An 18,019-nucleotide genomic window follows, 5' to 3' on the forward strand; every position below is an offset into this window, starting at 1 on the left:
CCGGAGATCGCTCAGCTTTTAGGCGGCGCAATTTTGCCGGCAGTTTGCTGTGGTCGCACGTCTTTGGTGGCATTTTTTAATATAAAATTTATTAACGTTCACAATTGTTGTCGCCCTTAGTTGCTGGAAATTAGTTTTTTATTTGTTCAACGCGACGGCGCGCCGAAAATGTAAAACGTGTCCATCGGGCAATATGAGCCGTCTAACAGCCACCTAGCGCCAACCGCCGTTCCGCATTGATCCAGGTAGTATGCGCTGGCGAATCCTTCGTCGGTGCAAACACACACAAGTGGCTTTGATCCTGCGTCCACAGACACACGCGATAGTCAAATAAGTAAACGTATTCGGCTTCGTGAATAATGAATTCAAATGGCACTTTTGTACGTTTGTATTGCATCTGCATCCTCGGCGTCCCTGTGTGCGGTTCATGGGTGCATACGCATGTGCGTGCATTGTTTGTCAACTTCCCTGACCACACACGCCCATGCAAACAACGCTTTTACAAATACACATACACAAAGTCGTCAATATTTACGCTTTGCGCTGAATGATCTTGCTCTTCCTGTCCGCCGTGCTGGGTTTGTTAGCACAGACCCCGAGTCCGCTAGGAAATTATAAAGCAAGTTGGTTCGAGCCACAATTGAAATGAAAGAAAATATTCAAAAAAGCTTTAAAAGAAAGCTTTAAAGAATTAGTTAGTCGATGGGAAAAACAAAGCCGTGGTTCTCATATCTTACTTGGACGAACTGAAAGCTTAGAGCTTATTCTAATTCCTGCATCGGTCTGTTTTGAAATGCGGTTTATCGAAGACGTCTGAACTGTTTTCATGTCGCCGGTGCATTCCTTTTTTATTTACATTCTTAATTACTCCTTCATCAAGTTCGGGACTTTAGATGCGATTGGATTGATTATGTTCTTATTAGAATTGTCATATTTCGCCAGCATTTTTCCTAATCTACACACCTAATCCAATCGAACCAGCTAAGGCTATTCCTCAGACTAGACATACGAATTGTCAAAGGAAAGGAAGGAATTTGGAGGAAACACTTATAAAACAGTCTCCGAAATTTTTAAAGAAATTTAATATAGAACACAATTTGTGGAAGTGATAGGCTCATAGCACTTGCAAGAACTGTGTTTTGGACGAAAAGTTAGTGCAAACCCACAGTCAAAGAGACCTAACTAAAAAGTTTTGTTTGAGATATATTCTAGCCCGCGGACGTACACCTTCTTACTACGATTCTCTGTACCCGGAGACTCGGCTGCGTATAGTTGTGAGGGTTCTAAATCAAGTGAAGAGAGCTGGAAGGTCTTGTTTTCTTCTTTCTTTTAAATTGAAGCTAATAAAACAATGATTTATTAGTATCGCGATAATATCCCTATTTATGTTTCTTACAATTAATCACACATTCGTTTAAACCCCATGATTCATAATACATTTCCCATACTACGAATTGTATGCCATTCTTATCGGGTCACTTAACCATTTCACAGAACCGCCGCTATCGGCACTACACTGGCTTCCTTAATAAGTAATTGACGACCAAACTAACGCATTATGCCACACACATCGTGTGCGGTTCGTCAGCGCCAGCGACGTCCGTCAACCCAGACAGCCGATCCCGTTCGGGAACAGTGAATACGACGTTTTAGCGTCGCAATAGTCAGTCGTCGCCGGTGGCATACGCTAGTCCTGGCGCGACGGCAACCAATCTCCATAGTCACTTGAGCAGAACGTTGACTGAAGTCAAGCGTGTACCATATCGGATACTGTGCTGCGGCAGCCGCAAATGTACACGTTTGTGTAAGTGCAGTTGTGTGCAGAAAAGTTGCAGTTTGCTTTGAGACTTGCGATTTCTTCGTTACTTCGTAAGTTATTCAAAAGCAAAGCGATTTTATTAGACTGTAATGACCACAGCAACCAATCCATATAAGGTGGACTTCTTAGTTGCTTTCATAAAACTTATGGTACTCATATTTGAGATAACTGTGCAAATGGAATGGTGATCGTTTTTGGACATTTTTATATTTTTTGGAACACTCTAACTATTTGATGTTAAACTCGTCGGATTGACTTTGAATGAAGTACCATAGCCCTGAATATTTTCCAAAGCCAAAGCAATTTTCAAAATATTCCTATTTGTTCACTGGTTCCCTGGTATTATAGACAACATATTCCTCTCGCTACGATTTCCATTTTCAGCTCTAAATAACTGAAACTTTTGTTGAATTTGATAAGTTTCAAAACTCTCACACAGTCGATATTTATTTTCTTTTTACGGTAAGACAGTAAAGGTGGCTCCAATAGGGTTCAAATGGCGTTGCTTTTTTTCTCAAGCTCACTGTACCCGCATACATATGTATGTGTTGTGCGCAGTTGACGCTTGCTGATCGGTTGACTGACTGGCTGACTGTTCAGCGTGCGACCAACTTCAACGGGCGCTGCCACCGCCGCCGTGGTGCCATTCTTTCTTCAATTGTTCTTTCATTTAATTTCTGATTTTTTATATGCGCTCTCGCATACACTTAGCCAGTCAGCCACTTGCTTAAGGGCAAATGAGGGTTCCATTCGTTCTTGTTGTTGTATTTTTCTTAGTAATACTTTCATTTCAAAGCAGTTTACCACACAACTCACACTTGCAAAGCATGGGATTAGCACGCTGCGACGTGTTCTATTCACTTGCCATTCTAAACACTTTTTTTGCATTTTTTGTTCTTTAATTGGTTTCTTTTTTTGTATGCTGCGTGGCATTCTTTGCCTCGAGCACTTACCTGGTACTTGGGTTTATGCATGTCTCAACGCGACGCTTTCGTTGGCCTTTGTCTAGTGGAGGAAATTCAATTATGGCCTGCACTCGTTTAATTATTTGTAATTGCCTTTTTCTTATTGTAATCATTACTGCTTATTGCCTTACTGTGTTGCAGTTGTTGTGTGTGTGAAAGATTTGTCTGAGCTGATCCATCTTTCTATGCACTTTTCTTCCAATACATTCTCAGCTTCTACTAATCTGTCAAAGTTGATTGAGCTTGTCTTTTCAGCAGATCTCTACGCTAGCGTGGACTTATCTTTTTGTTGACGAAAGGGGATACAGGCAGACAACGAATTGCTTTGTTTTTTTTTTCCTTTGATTGTGCGCATGTCCATTGGTTTTACTACAGCCTAAACAAACGCTATGGGAGTTCTATGTGAGCCACTGTGCTGCAGCAGCTGCAAAGGATCCACTGAAAAATCCCGGTGGCTACAAAACCTGCAGCGCAGCACCTGCCTTTCTTGCTGTTTACTCTTATTGCTGTTGTTGTCCTATGCATTCACCATATACCAGCAGGTAATAATAGCTTTGTGGGTCACTCAAAATAAATGATTTTTCAAATGTACAAAAATTAAAGGACAATAACTAAAGGACACTTTAACACAACCATCTCTGGACCCAACTGAGTCACTACATTCACATTGCAATAAGCAATAATTTAAAACCGGTGGTTTGTTTTGACTTGAAATTGATTTTATTTGCACAAATTTAATGGCGAACCATGCTGTGGCATAGTGTATACAGTTATGGCGGTAGTTTTAGCCCTGGCAGGCTAGGCCCACACACGCAGTATCCACAGGAAGTCACAACAATTGCTTCTTTGTTTACAACAAAAATTCTTCGCTACCCAAATGTCACTTAAGTGTATTTTCAATTGGTGAAGGGAATGAATTGGATATAATTGAAAATTTCAATTCAAATGTGTGAGTTGTGACAAGTTGGTGGGTCTATTCTTCTGCAAAACCGAAATAAGAAGAAAAATCTATTTTGAGATTTGTGCAGCTGCTTGGGTATGTAAACATTGTAAACCAAAAACTCCACAAAGATAATATTATAAAAGTATATTTTTACTTTTACAAAGTTTGTTTTTTAATCTAATGATCCTACGAAATTGCTTTATTGCTTTGAAATGCGAAAGCGTATATATTCAAATACGAACTATGATCTCTTAGTGTTTAGGTGAGGTGATTTGTTCAAAATTCCCTATGAAATTCGTAAAGGACTATATCTTGTTTAAAAATAGGGACCAAGAAAAGGCAAAACGAAAATTTTTGAAGTATGACGATTTGTTTCTCACTCACTTGGACTCTACAAGTATGAACTGGCTGCTTACTCTGCTCGAACTTCTACGTCTCATTATTACATATAATTAATGAACAGGTGGTCATCACCCAATCCTCATTCTTCTACCAGGTGAGGTCGACTCTTTCGAATGTCCATTGATTGATAGTGGATACATGTTTCATAGAAACTTGCCAAACGCCACAGAAAATTATACAGAATTGAGCTGTTTGTCTGGGGGAACAGACTTCTTTCTTATGTGAAATATTTTATGCAATATTGTTGTTGTTGTAGCAAACAGAAAACATTCTTGAAGTAAATTCCAAACACAGTGCTGAGTTGACAGCCCTTGGACGATTGAATAACGGGATCCGTTTCGAAAACTTAGACCCGCGTGCCGTAGGTGCTTTGTGGTGATGGACCCCTGCCAGCATAATTTCATACGGAAAATTGTTGGAGTGAATACAACGGTTCTATGCTCCCTGCATAACGAAAGCACAAAAATCACCGAACCACCCCAACGGCTGCACTTGAAAGTTTACTTAACCTGCCAAGAAGGTTGCACGTCACACTAAAAAAGGTAGGATGACGCAGGGCCACACCAGCGCGGGGATCTATTGCGCGGAGCTAGATCACAGGCGATCCTTCATGCTGGTCGAATACTGCAGTATCTTACAGGTAGAAATAAAGCAATAATCTCATATCGTATAGCTACTGAGAATGTCCTTAGAAGCAGGGAGGCAGTAGATACATTAGCTGCCAGAAAACGGCTGCATATATACTTGCATTCCGGAAAACGGAATAGCTGGTGAGATTGCCAAAAGTGCCATCCGATTGGTCACCAAACTAATTTAGGAATGACATTTCTGGCTGACAGACGAATCAGGGTGAGATTGAATGCCTTAGGGACATGAAGAACCGCCAAGATGTACAAAGGAGCAGAATGAAAACACGCAAGCTTTCTACTCACACGGTCTCGAAAATTGCCATTATCAACAATGACACATGTAGAAAATAGTGGGAATTCCACTTCCTCCGCTTCTGTCTGGCCATATCTAGAACTCGGCTTATATAGTATCTAGGAGCTATGCAGAACAGGAGACTGGATGAAGTATTATAATTAGATATCAAGCTTCTATTAAACTTCGTAAAAAGCCTTGATGACCTGCACAACCTAAACTTCAGCTCTTATTAATAATGATGATTATTCATCTGGTATAACAAAGGATCTGAAGTTCTATGTATGGAATGACAGGCTGGCTGTGTTATCTAAGCACTCAGTCTCCTGAGATGCTGCAGTCTCAAGCCTCTCGTGTGCTTTCTGCCGGCAGCTTGACGGACATTTACATGACCTTGTAGCCGTTTGCAGGGCACCTCTGCATAGTTCATCAAAACATATACAGCGACTAAGTGCTCTTTGATTTCAATGCGTCATATCACCTTCAAAAAATAAGAATCGAATCACTGAGTGATGTGATGCCGATTGCTCTGACTTTTTGACAGCAGCCTACTCTGAAATCGTAAATTTCTCTAGTGATAGCCTCGTCATCGGACAGTGAGTGCCTAATGGCTTCTTCCTCAATTATTATAATTGAATATTTCATTTGGAAATATATTTTTTCATTTTGCAACTAAAAACCATTACTGGAAACATCCATGCGATAAGGTTTCTTACTTATTCATCTACTACTCTTTACCTAACCTCACATAATATTTGGTGCTGAGGACTAAAGACCAAAATTTTTAATTAAATCCGTTTTGCTGTATGAATTGACTTATTTTTATACAAGAAAAAACCAAAAATAATTGTTTAAAAAAGTTAGCATTACAATTATTGAAGAATATTTGCTGCTCAGCAATGATTTATTTGAGGCACCCAACATTATTAGGTGCGGGTACATTTGTCTAACATAAAGCACTAAACATATGTTTGTTAATGTATGTATGTAATTGTATGTATTTGCTTAAATATTTGTGTTTAACGCCAATATAACTCGATTTACTTGACACAAATTTTCACACAAAATCGCCGCTCAAACGACATTATGGATGACAATAACCCAATTTTTCACAAATGACGGCACTAACTTACTCGTATTTTTATTGTTGTTGCTGCTGTACCTGCATTGTTAAGTGCAAAGTGGTTGCGGCTGCGCAGTTTGTAATTTTTTCTTATCGTTTTTCAACAATGTAATGATATTTATAGTTAATTTTTTTTTTTCAAATATTTTCTCAACCTCTGACAAAACATACATTCATACCTACATACATACATACGTATATAAACATTATTTTTTCGTCGCACTCAAGCCTACGCAAAAGTTTCACCATTCAAATCAAATAGCGCTACAAAAAATATGTTTGCTTAAGTGATTAGCTTTAAATGGACGGACGAGCGGTCGGGGTCACCAGCGCCAGCGCCGCCTTCGCAAGTGACACACCACTGCAACCAGGTCGTTGCCGTCGTCGCCGCAGCAGTCTTTGCTGGGCCAGGCCCAGTTTTGTAGCACCTCGGCGCCCGCCTGCCCATCATCTGCACCAAACATAGCCGCCTTTCAATGCCGTTTGACATTTGGCCGATTTACTATTTATTTACTGTTTTTTTTTTTCGCTGTTGTTAAATTATTGCTTAAGTCTAAGTTTTACCGACTAACTCGCCATTTCCGCTCCACTCTGTGGTAATCTTTTGCATTTAATTTGTTAATATTAAATCAAATATGTGTGCTTTTTTAATGTTACTCAAACTTTTTGAGGTTAAACTCATCGAAACGTCCTTGTATGTGGTATCACAATCTTGAGGATTTCTCAAAGGCAGAGCAATTTTTAAAATGTCCCTGTTTGCTGTCTGTTTACTCTGGCGTTCGGTATATTTATGCCTCTCTAAAGTGATTACCTGGAAATATGGTTTCCATTTTCAGTTCTAATGGAGCTGAAAGTGACAACTTTTCGAATTACTCCACATGCCATGAACTTTCGTTCGATTTTACAAATTTTGAAACTCTCAAATAGTGTTTTTTTCAGCTTTATATGCGTAGATGTAACTTTCTTCATCTGTAAGGCGGTTTGTGGTTATGTGGAGACGCACTGTATGAATTCCAATAGAGTCCCGGTCCATACTTACGTACTTAAGCTGTCGCCAAACACTCCAAAATGTTCTCAAATACAGAAGACGACCTCAAACCATCTTGCAATATACCTGAAACATTGCAGTGCCCTTGCATCTGCATCTGCTTTAGCTATATACGTTTTTAGGAATACACACATTGAAGAAACTCTGTTTAACGATAATTTTCAGAAACAATCACTATTAATATTATAAAAATTGTTCATTTTTTAAATTATTTAGTCACAAACTCGAGTTTAAGCTTTTGTTTGCAAAAACAACTGACAATCCAAGATTCGCATTTCGATTTCTCCAAATCCGTCTATATGTCCGTCCCTATATGCGTGAACTAGTCTGGTAGTGAACGAGGACAAGACAAAATAAGTATCTCCTGTCATCAAACAAACAGTCGCCGCACTCTCGACTTGGCTCCCACCTCTCTGTTGACAAACATAACTTTAAAGTTGTAGATAATTTCTTCTATCTTGGAACCAGCATCAACACCAACAACAACGTCAGTCTCGAAATCCAACGCAGAATAACTCTTCCCAACAGGTGCTACCTCGGACTGAGTAGGCAATTCAGAAGTAAAGTCCTCTCTCGACAAACACAGGCCAAACTCATGATTCCCGTTTTGCTATATGGTGCAGAGGCATGGACGATGACAACATCTGATGAGTCGACGTTATTAGTTTTCCAGAGCAAAAGTTGCACGGAAGATTTATGATCCCTTGCGCATTGGCAACGGCGAATATCGCATTTGATGGAATGATGAGCTATACGAGATATACGACGACATTGACATAGTTTAGCCAATTAAGAGAAAGCGGCTACGCTGGCTAGGTCACGTCGTCGCATGGATGAAAAGACTCCAGGGAGACCTCCACTCCCTTGGAGAGATCAGGTGAAAAAGGACCTGGCTTCACTTGGTAGCTCGAATTGGCGCCAAATTGCGATAAGAAGAAACGAACTCGGTTATGACCGCGTAACGGTGTATATGCCAGTAAAGAAGAAGAATAATTCCCTCAGTTATTGAGCGATCGATCTGAAACTTAGTACACGTCCCTTTTTCCCCAAAAAGTTGTTCATTTGGTGGAACCATTATCATAAATAGCTCCTTGCATGGAAGAATGTTGACGAGATGTCTTCAAGAAATTTGATAGGAATTATTAGCCAAGGCAACAATATCCGAAAAAGGGTTTAGATTGGACCACCATATCACATAGCTGCCATAAAAACTGGCCGCTGAATATCAAGTTTTTGTTTGGGAAACTTGTTTGTTTGGAAACGGTTTTATAGCTTTAAATGAATCGAAGTTAACGTTTTTTTTTTGTTTTTGTTGTTGCTTTTTTTTGTTGTAAAACAGTCTGTGTACACCTCTCTTAACTGTACGAACTTTTTCAGTTCTCTTGTCATTTAATTATACCCGTTCGATTGATTTAGACCAGTTGTTTGTTCGATTCGCCGCTCTTGAATAAGTTTTTCACTTTCTGACTGCATGCTTTGCTTATATTTTCGAGAATTTTTCAAATTTACTGGACTAAATTTAATTTATATTTTAACGTTGCTTCATTTTTTTTTTATTTTTTTTTTGTGCTATCCTGCATTATCTCGTTTACAAATATGATAATGTTCAACTATTTTACTCTTTGAATTATCATTGAGCATTACTTGTATTCGTACAACTACAATAACAACAAAATTATCGCGAAGTTGATTTACCTTAGAATAAATAACCGCTATTTCGAAGCCAAGGCAATTTAGGCAAGTCAAAGCGGCTTCACAGCGCAGCTTAGTATATCATAGACACTTTGTTAGTTTGGTTTTTTTCATATCATTTTTGTGCTTGTTCTATTTTTATGAGCCAACCAAACAACCAACCGATCGACCGCTTTGTGCGCCTACTTTGTTCGCCATATTTCGAACTATTAGCACGTCTACCGCCTTCAGCTCGCTCGATTTCGGTTTTTTGCTTCACTCTTCGGTCTTCGGTGGCTTCTTCTTGTGCTTCGTCATTCATTGTAGTCATTTATTAAGCGATTGATGAGTGGTCCACTAGCTTGTCTAGGTCTTGCATGCCTGACTTGGCTGACTTGGCTTAGTGTCTTGTTGCTAATAAGCGTCAGCTTTTGTTAGCTTGGCCTAAACGCTCAATTGATTGGCAGCATTTGTTTGCTGTTTGTAGTGGTTGTAATGTGGTTGGCACTGACTGACGTCGCCACTCCGTTTGTACAAAGTGTGTGTGTGTGTTTTTTTGCCGTCACGTATGCACTTATTATAGCGATCTCGCTGTGATTTGTTATTGTTGTTGGTGTGCATAATGGCATGCATAATCTGTGTCTGTGTGTGCGCGAGTGCATATGTACGTGCTATCGCCAAAATGCCGTGGGATAAAAAATTTACATTCATTTATTTCTTTGCATGCTTTTTTTCTTCCTACTTGAGATTGCCTTCATTTACACGGTTGCATGCATTGAAGCATCTTTGCGCGGCCAAGCGTTCGTTTGCACTAATTCATTCATTGTTTTGTTTGTCGTTGTTGTTGCGTTTTTGTTATGCTTTTGAAAGTCTACATTTGTAAATTAGCTGTTAATTTTATTAGCTCCTTTCGTAATCACACTTTATTGATTTCGGTATTTTGGGCTCATTTTTGTTTTTGTTGTATTGTATTTTTATTTTTCGTTTTTCTTATATTTTTAGTTTCAGCTGACTTCTTTTTAATTTTTTGAAAATATAAAAAAAATATCGAAAAAAATGAATTTATTTCAATTTCGTTTATTTCCCCTGTTTTCTACCGTGCGTGAACTGTAACATTTGTAACTGTAACATTTGTTGGCTTTAGATCTGCACATAACGTCTAAAATGACTGGAATCGCAAGCGGCAGACGCCAGCCGCGGCATCCGCAACGCTCAGCGGCATCATCATTACGGCAGTGGCATGCGGAAAAAGTAGTTCATGGCGTTCACACATACATACACACAGGCTCATAAAAGTGCGCCACCACATATGCACTTGTTATTTACGCAATTTTTGTTATTTATTTTATTATTTTTGCATGACTTTCTTTTGGCGAATTTGGTTTGGTTGCGGTTTCATTTTATGTTTTTATTTCCCATGCGAAATGGACGCAATATTTAAGTGATTTTTTCTACTTTTATTGAGGCTCATCCGTGTTTTGGGTATTTTAGCGAAGGCGACTGAGGCTACTGAATTTGATTTTCGTTGAAAACGTATAAAATACCATAACTAAGCACTAAATAGAGGTACAAACTCTACAGGGAATCGGAGTAGCAAGCGGTCCCGCTCTCTAATAAGTTTAATGTATGTATATATGTATGTACAAGTATTTACTAACTCATTAAAGCTAGAACAACCAAATGCGCCCAGCGCAAATATTAATTTATTATTCTTATTAATTGAAAATGGATGACATCGGATGATAACCATATAACGGTACTATTAAAAATTATTAAAAGCCCGATAAATGAAAAAATAAAAACGCCAGATATAAATTTTACACCCGAGAGGATATGAGAGGCTTACAATGGAGCCGGGGTCAAAATGTTACGATAGGCATGGCACTGCCTACTTATAGGTAAAATGACTTATCTCAGAACCCGACCGACCGATTTCAACCAAATTTAGTATGTGACATTCCTATGTCACAGTGTGGAAATGGGCGAAATCGGACAACCGCCGAAAGAAGGCGTTCCCATATAACACAATTTTAAATTCTTTTTGATTCTTTCACTTTCCGGTATAGAAATCAGGAAGCAATTAATATAACGAGATACAACTTTCCAATAATAATTTCTTTAAAGTATGTCCATTTATGGCCCAAAATTGTCCAGATCCCACAAAAACTGTTCAAAGTACCTAGGTTGGACCCCCATATATGTATATAGTTAACTTTCTTAGCCCTCATATACCTAATATAAAGATTATTGAACTTCAGGATAACTTTATACCGCAAATATCGGCCGATATGTTAGTTATCTTAATAAAATTGAGAGAGAGTATGTTTTTCTTATAACGGCTGCTAAATTTCAAAGAGAATACCAACCACTTAAAGAGTAAAGATCTCCAATTCAAGGCTGGAGAACTCAAAAATGATGGCTTAGCCCCCTAAAATCGCAGTCAACCGCTTTCTTATTATCACAAAATAGAGCATAGAAATTTCTTAACTCGCTTAAATAGTTGCTTCGAAGCTTTTCAACAATGTTTCTCACATCCGCTGTCGCGAGAGTTTCTCTTATTTCCTATTTTATTTTAAGCCAAAGTGTTAATTGCCTTCTGGGCGGTCGTACAAATAATTGAAGACGATTTCTGTATCCACGCCACATTAATATGATCACTTACTGATGACTATTTACATACATACATATGACATGTGTGTTTGTTTGTATGTATGCTAATAACCATTTGACAATGCCGCAGCAAAGTAGCAAAGACCAAATAAAAAAATGGTTTCTCACTTGCACAATGGCATTTAGCCGAGACTCACGCAGCTGACGCGCTTCGGCTACTGTTTGTCCAAGTAATTTATTTTGCAGATCGTCTATGTGCTTTTCACACTCCGACTTAAAGAGACGTGTGTATGTATATTTGGATGTGCCTGTGTATTTACTTGAACACTAACTTACTTTCCTGAATAGATCAGTACAAAGCGCACCGCATACGGTGGTTAAAGAATGAAAGGATTATGTTTTAAATATTGTTTTGCCTTAAGGAAACATGAAAAAATAGAACACACACGGAGATGGATTTATTAGTAGTTTTAAAGGAGCTGAAACTATAGACAATTACTTTGTGACTCTTTGGCAAAGGCTTGGCTAATACTTATAGGCATTTAAATCTGATTATCGAACCTTAAAATATGGTAGCAATGATAAGATGGATCATACGACAATAGACGCTGGAACTTAAGAAAAAACTACCGTTACTCCACAAAGTTTTAAATTTTTAATTGCTGACTTTCACAACGGTATCTGTAGCTGCTCTCATCTCATTAATATACAGAGGTCTGTTAAATATACAATTGAAATTGATCCAGGATGTATTCTTCGAGAGAAGACACAGTAGATCACATACTCGCAGATATATAGTACCCACCAGAATCAAGATTTTAAGAACAAATATATGACAATCTTCAGGTTTTGATGAGTTAGCTGAGCTGTGCATAACCCACATTGAGTTACTGGGAATGAAATAACAGATTCTACACGAGACTTTGTCCAGTTGTTTTCTAAAGTTCCCAACTTATCGTGCCAGAAAATTATGCTGAAATTCTGCAAATCTCAGGCCACATCAAGACACTTAAACACTTAGAAGACTATACTTTTAGCTTAACCAAAAAAGATCTAGCGATTGTGTCGTTTCAGACTAAAATTACAAATACCTTGATTTCGAATGGCTTGTTTAGTTTGCGGATTAGAAGTTGTAGGATAAGAAAACTGTAGGATATAAAAGTTTAGGATATAAATATATTGTAACTTAAAATGTATTGCATTTAGGACACTGTGCCAGAGCCAATTACAGTCGCAACTAGCCTCCGGTTAGTCTAAGTTTACAGCAAACACTCGACATATGCTTCCACAGATGCTAACAGACCTAAGAGCAAATTCTTCCCGCTGACATACGAGAGCATGGCCGTGACACAAAGGCATTACGCACACAAAGATCAGTGAGTTTGAAGAAGCCGATAGCTTGAGGGTATATAGTAGACAGTAAAAAAAGGCATTGCCTCCACTTTGAACTAGGATGGCAGGATAGATTCAGACGCTTACTGCCATTGCGTATGGACTTTGCTCAACACGGTTACAGAAATGTGTGTGCATTAATGTTTTTGCCGGCAGCTTAATCTTGTTTTCTTTCTGTTGCAACAACTCAACGATTACGTGCGACTATCCAACCGGCTGCACGGCTATGTAGTTTCTTGCAAAGTTCTCAAACCCAACCGCATGCGTATCATTCTTGCGGTCACAGGCAACAGCAGCGCCGCTGGCAACATTAGCTGGCGACAACACAATAGCCAAGCGCTTCGCTGGTGTATGGCTTCCTACCTTCCTGTGCGGCCGGTTTTATCCTCTTCCTGCCTATCCGACCAACTGCGTCCCGCACACGCTGTGCCTCGACCTGTGCCAACTCACTGTTCGCCTGCTGTTCGGCGCGTCGTAACGCCCTTACACCGCATTCGTTACACATAAATGGCGCAGCTACTATTTCCATGTGGACGCGTAAAAGTCAGCCCAGAAAGATGCCATTCGAATGTAATTCTAGCAGTCTTGTAGCGGCGTGTGTATACTTCTGTAACTGTGTGTGTGTGTGTTTGTTTGTGCCTGTGACTAACCGATTTGCAATTTGCCGCTATCTAGCTGCCTTTCATGCAAACGTAGCGCATCCCAGGGGTTTAGCATACCATAGCGTCTCAAAATACACCCTGGCTCAGCTGACATTGTCATGCCATGATTTACATACATACTATCTTCTTATTACATTTTCTTACAAATCCTCTATCTTACATCGATTCGTCCTAACTCGCGTCCTTGCCGTCAAAGCTTATAGTTTTTTAACCTATTCGCTCAAGCGAAGACTTATGCTCGACTTTCCATTTGAAGCTTATCTCTTACCGATGAACCAGTATGTTTCGAGACTCCCATTGTAGTTGGTTTTTACTCTTAAGTTGAATAAGTTCCTACTCTAGTTCACAGAGTCTCTGGAAATAACGTTAACTTGTGTGATAGTATGTATATGCCAGAAAGATCCTGTAAAACCTCACTTTTCTATGGACCCTTCTTAGACCCCTAAGATACACCCTTCACTGGTGCATTCTATTGTATAAGCTCTATAAAAACCTCCTCGGTTGCATAGATTTGAGCGCTGTAGTTTGATCTTTTCGGTACAATACTTTCTCCTAACGTCCGTACATCATTTAAATAGAAAGCACTTTAAGCTTTCGAACTAAAATAGTTAAGTGAGCGTGGAAAAATAGTACAATTAAAAAAATTAAAATTTGAAAACGAGCGGAAAATAATAAGTTTTCAATTAAAATTCGGTATGCTTACCTATTTTGTGTACTACAATATTTTTTAATGCAACAAATATTGGAACTTGATACAGGTTTGTACCTATTTGAGAATCAAGCCAACTTTTTGTTTTATTACTAAAAAATTGTGGCAGTTTTACTAAGAAAGCTGTTACCGAAAATTATCATTTCAGGTATACAAGTACAAAAAACAAACAGTACAAAACAAATAAATGCGGTACATAATAAAAAAATTAAAGGCTAGTTGCTCTACTCTGCGTGAATATTTGCATACTTAACTGAAATTCGGTACATGTACCTATTTTAGGTATATTATAATAATTGCAAGAAGTGATCGGTTGAATACGATAACCACTTTTTATATGCACGACTGTAAGAATATTGTAAATTTCGGTACAAGTAAATAGTTTTCGGTACAAACAATCGCCTAAAAGTTCTTTTTCTCCACCTATTTGAGAATCACGGAAACTTTTTGTGTTGGTACTAGTAAAATTATAACAGTTTCACCACGAAAGCTGTTACCGAAAATTATCATTTCAGGTATACGAGTACTTTTAATTTAATTATCGGTAGAGCAAATAACGGTACTTAAGAAAATTGAAGGCAAGTTCCAATATGCGTGAATATTTGGATACTAAACTGAAGCTATTTTAGGTATTATAATTGCAAGAAGTAATCAGTTGAAAATTATAGTATTTTTTATATGCACTACTGCAAGGATATTGAATACTGCGTTGTACCACTTCGAAATGGCGTACCGCATTTTATCAACTTCGGTACAAGTAAATAGTTTTCGGTACAAATAATTGTCTAAAAGTTCTTTTTCTCCCTAAACACTCCACACAAATACCCAACTAAGCCCAAAATAAATAAAATAACAACAATTTGTACATCTGCAGTTGAGTACCTAAACCCACATTGCCACCGAAGTTATAGTTCCTCACGCCGAATACTCCGTTTTTAATATTTATTTGTATGAGTTTTTATTAGCTGCTAACGATTCACCGCACTTATGCATCTACTTAAGTATTTAGATGCGGGTATGTAAGTGTGTGTCATGTGTGTTTGCTATTCTTCTCAATTCTGCTTGTTGTTTTGTTTTCATTACGTTTCCTTTTCGCTTATTTGTTTTACGTTTTGTGTCTTAGATTTTCCTAGCGATTCTCTGGATTTGAGTTATTATTTTTTTTGTTGTTCTTTCTGTTGACTGCGGTTGGTCTTCAACAACTTAGTCGCGTCGGTTGTTGTCAACACCAAGCAACAACTTTGACCACCGGCGTTGCCTCTTGCGAGATGTTGTGCCGAAAGACATGTCTACGTATACGTTTGCATGTGCATGTGTACATATGTATGCATATAAGGATGTGTATACATGCCAAGAAATCACTCCTCTGCCGACCTACCTATGCAGCTTAAGGTGGTGCTTAAATGTAGGATTAAGAAAATGTTTGTATTCGGATTTGACAAACGTCATTGCTAGTGTTCTTAAGGGGTTTCAGTTAAAAAAAAATAAAAATTCACTGTTTTATTTGATTCTATAACATTTATAGCTTACTGTCCTAGGTTCTCAAGTTGATCGGGGTAATGGTTTAACCTTTGTGAGCTCGAGGTTGCAAGTGTTTTTCTCGAAACTGTGTTTTCAAAGTCTATTGCTAAGAATTCTTGGGAACTACTCAACCGATTTTAATAAAGTTTTTCACAGGGCTTCGAGATATAATTTACGAGGTCTTAAGCGAAGGACTTCTTTGTTCATTACCACGTCAAACGATTAAGGTGTGCCACATAGTTGTCTCTATTTGCAATTGGGACCGTACTTTATATATTTATATGTTATCTGCAGATTTAGGGGGTTACATAAGTTTCGTCGAGCAAAAAACTGCCTATTTTCAATAATTTCCTTTTATATAACAAAATTAGAAGGCGATTAAAAATTTTAAGGATCACCCTAGTATAGGCACTTGTGTACATATGTATATCAGGCAATTCTATTAAACTAATAGGCTTGCTCCGCCTAAGGCACTGCCATAGATATGCTCCTGCTTTCATATAGCTACACTTTTCTATATCCCTACATATGGTACATCTGTACGTATGTACTTGTATTACTACACATGCAAACGTTTGTGCACTTGTCATCGTTGCACGCAGCTGCTCTTATTAATTTCACTTTTGCACGCACATACTTTTGTGATATGCACACATACTTATGTATTTATTATGATTTCCAAGTGCTAGCGCAGTCTTAGATTTCTATAGTGCATCGTAAAAAAAGTGATATATTCAAATAGCCGATCCACTTCAATAACATGCAGAGCCTACGCATTCCCGTTGCTTTAAATATACAATTAGATATATACTATACATATACATATATTTAGAGCCTTTATAAGCCTGTAACATTTTCATTTTCCGTTTTAATTCGCAACTTAAAACTTAAGCCCATTTCCAGCGTTGGTTGTGATTTCCTCCATTCCCTTGAGCTCCTTTCGTCGGTCAGTACTCAAAGAAGCCTCGCAGTACTTAACCTGAGTAAAGTCGTCCGATTAAAGATATACTTTAGACCAAGAAACAGTTGTAATTGCCTGAAGTTCTGCTTCTATGCCTAATAACTGAAGTTAGCCATTAAATAAAGAGGTCCACGTGAGGAACTTTAAGACCATCTTTAAAATAAGACACCAATCTTTGGTCAACTGAGCAAGGAAATTGTTCCTCTGAACCTAAACCAGTGTCTTCACATAAAACCGAATCATCAGTATTAAACTGGGCTATAACCGCGTAAGCGGTGTCTACGCCAATAAAGAAAAAGAAGTAACGCTATGATGAAGATGATCCATAATTATTATCTAAAATTCGGTGTAATCGATATCCAAAGAAACAATTTCCAAGCAATTTCAATATCACTGTCAGAGATCTGATGGCAGTTTTGATACACTCTTTACTTATGAATTACTTATGCGCAGAGGAAGCTTCAAGCTTTTTAACTTACAAGGTTGGAAATAGAATATAACAATTGTTCAATATAACTTCAAGTTTCACGTCAACTTGGATGGTTAACGAATGTCTGGATTCGTATATGACAAATTCTCGGATCAACCACAAACACAATCGTCGTCTTCACAGTTATTAGAATTTTGAAAAAACTCACAAAACTTTTATAAAAATATTTTTTAATTATACGATAATAAAAACTCTATTTTAAAATATTTATTCATTATTAAGTTAAATTTTACTAACAAAAAATCAAAAAACTACATTTTCACTAATTATAATTTTATTTTCCTTCTTTCAGGTATGTTTATAAATCAACTCTCTCTCTCTTCGTACTATTATAAGTAATGTAAGTAATATATTTTTCACTCGCTTCACACTTGATTATAAAAAATGAAAGTCAACGCTTAAAATATAAAGAATACTTTTTGCTTGTAAATAAATTCAATATTTCACTTAAACTTAAAAAGAATTATATTTGAACCTGTTTATGCTCGTCTTACAAATATATTTTGAAATGTTTGGTTTCACTTGCTCCACTTCTGACCCACTGTGCAGTTCTTAGTACATAACTACAAGTTGTTGTTAAGTTAAATTTATTAACTACAAAAAACAAAATTTAAAGCATATTGTAGAGGTAGTGAGATCTAAAGGGAGCGCAAACTAGATATGCAGCAGAAGCGCAACAAGCTACAATGAGTTTTTAAGTGCCATACAAATCCATAAGCCTACCAAAACTCAATAATTTTTTGTGCTACAATTTCTCAAATCAATTTTTACGTATTATATAA

General features: G+C 37.8%; 1 protein-coding gene across 6 annotated transcripts in view; it reads left to right on the forward strand.

The window, feature by feature from the left end:
• LOC105230932 (protein roadkill) overlaps positions 1 to 18,019 on the forward strand; it is a 173,701-nt gene that overhangs the window by 112,511 nt on the left and 43,171 nt on the right. For 3 of the 6 annotated variants that reach the window (XM_049449723.1, XM_049449722.1, XM_049449724.1), the window contains exon 4: positions 17,530 to 17,577. The exons of the other annotated variants lie outside the window; for them this stretch is intronic. The gene's annotated coding sequence lies outside the window, so the exon portion shown is untranslated. The remainder of the gene's footprint in view (positions 1 to 17,529; positions 17,578 to 18,019) is intronic. 6 annotated transcript variants of the gene reach the window in all.

The sequence above is a fragment of the Bactrocera dorsalis genome, chromosome 2 (genome assembly GCF_023373825.1).
Source record: "Bactrocera dorsalis isolate Fly_Bdor chromosome 2, ASM2337382v1, whole genome shotgun sequence".
Taxonomy (NCBI): Eukaryota; Metazoa; Arthropoda; class Insecta; order Diptera; family Tephritidae; genus Bactrocera; species Bactrocera dorsalis.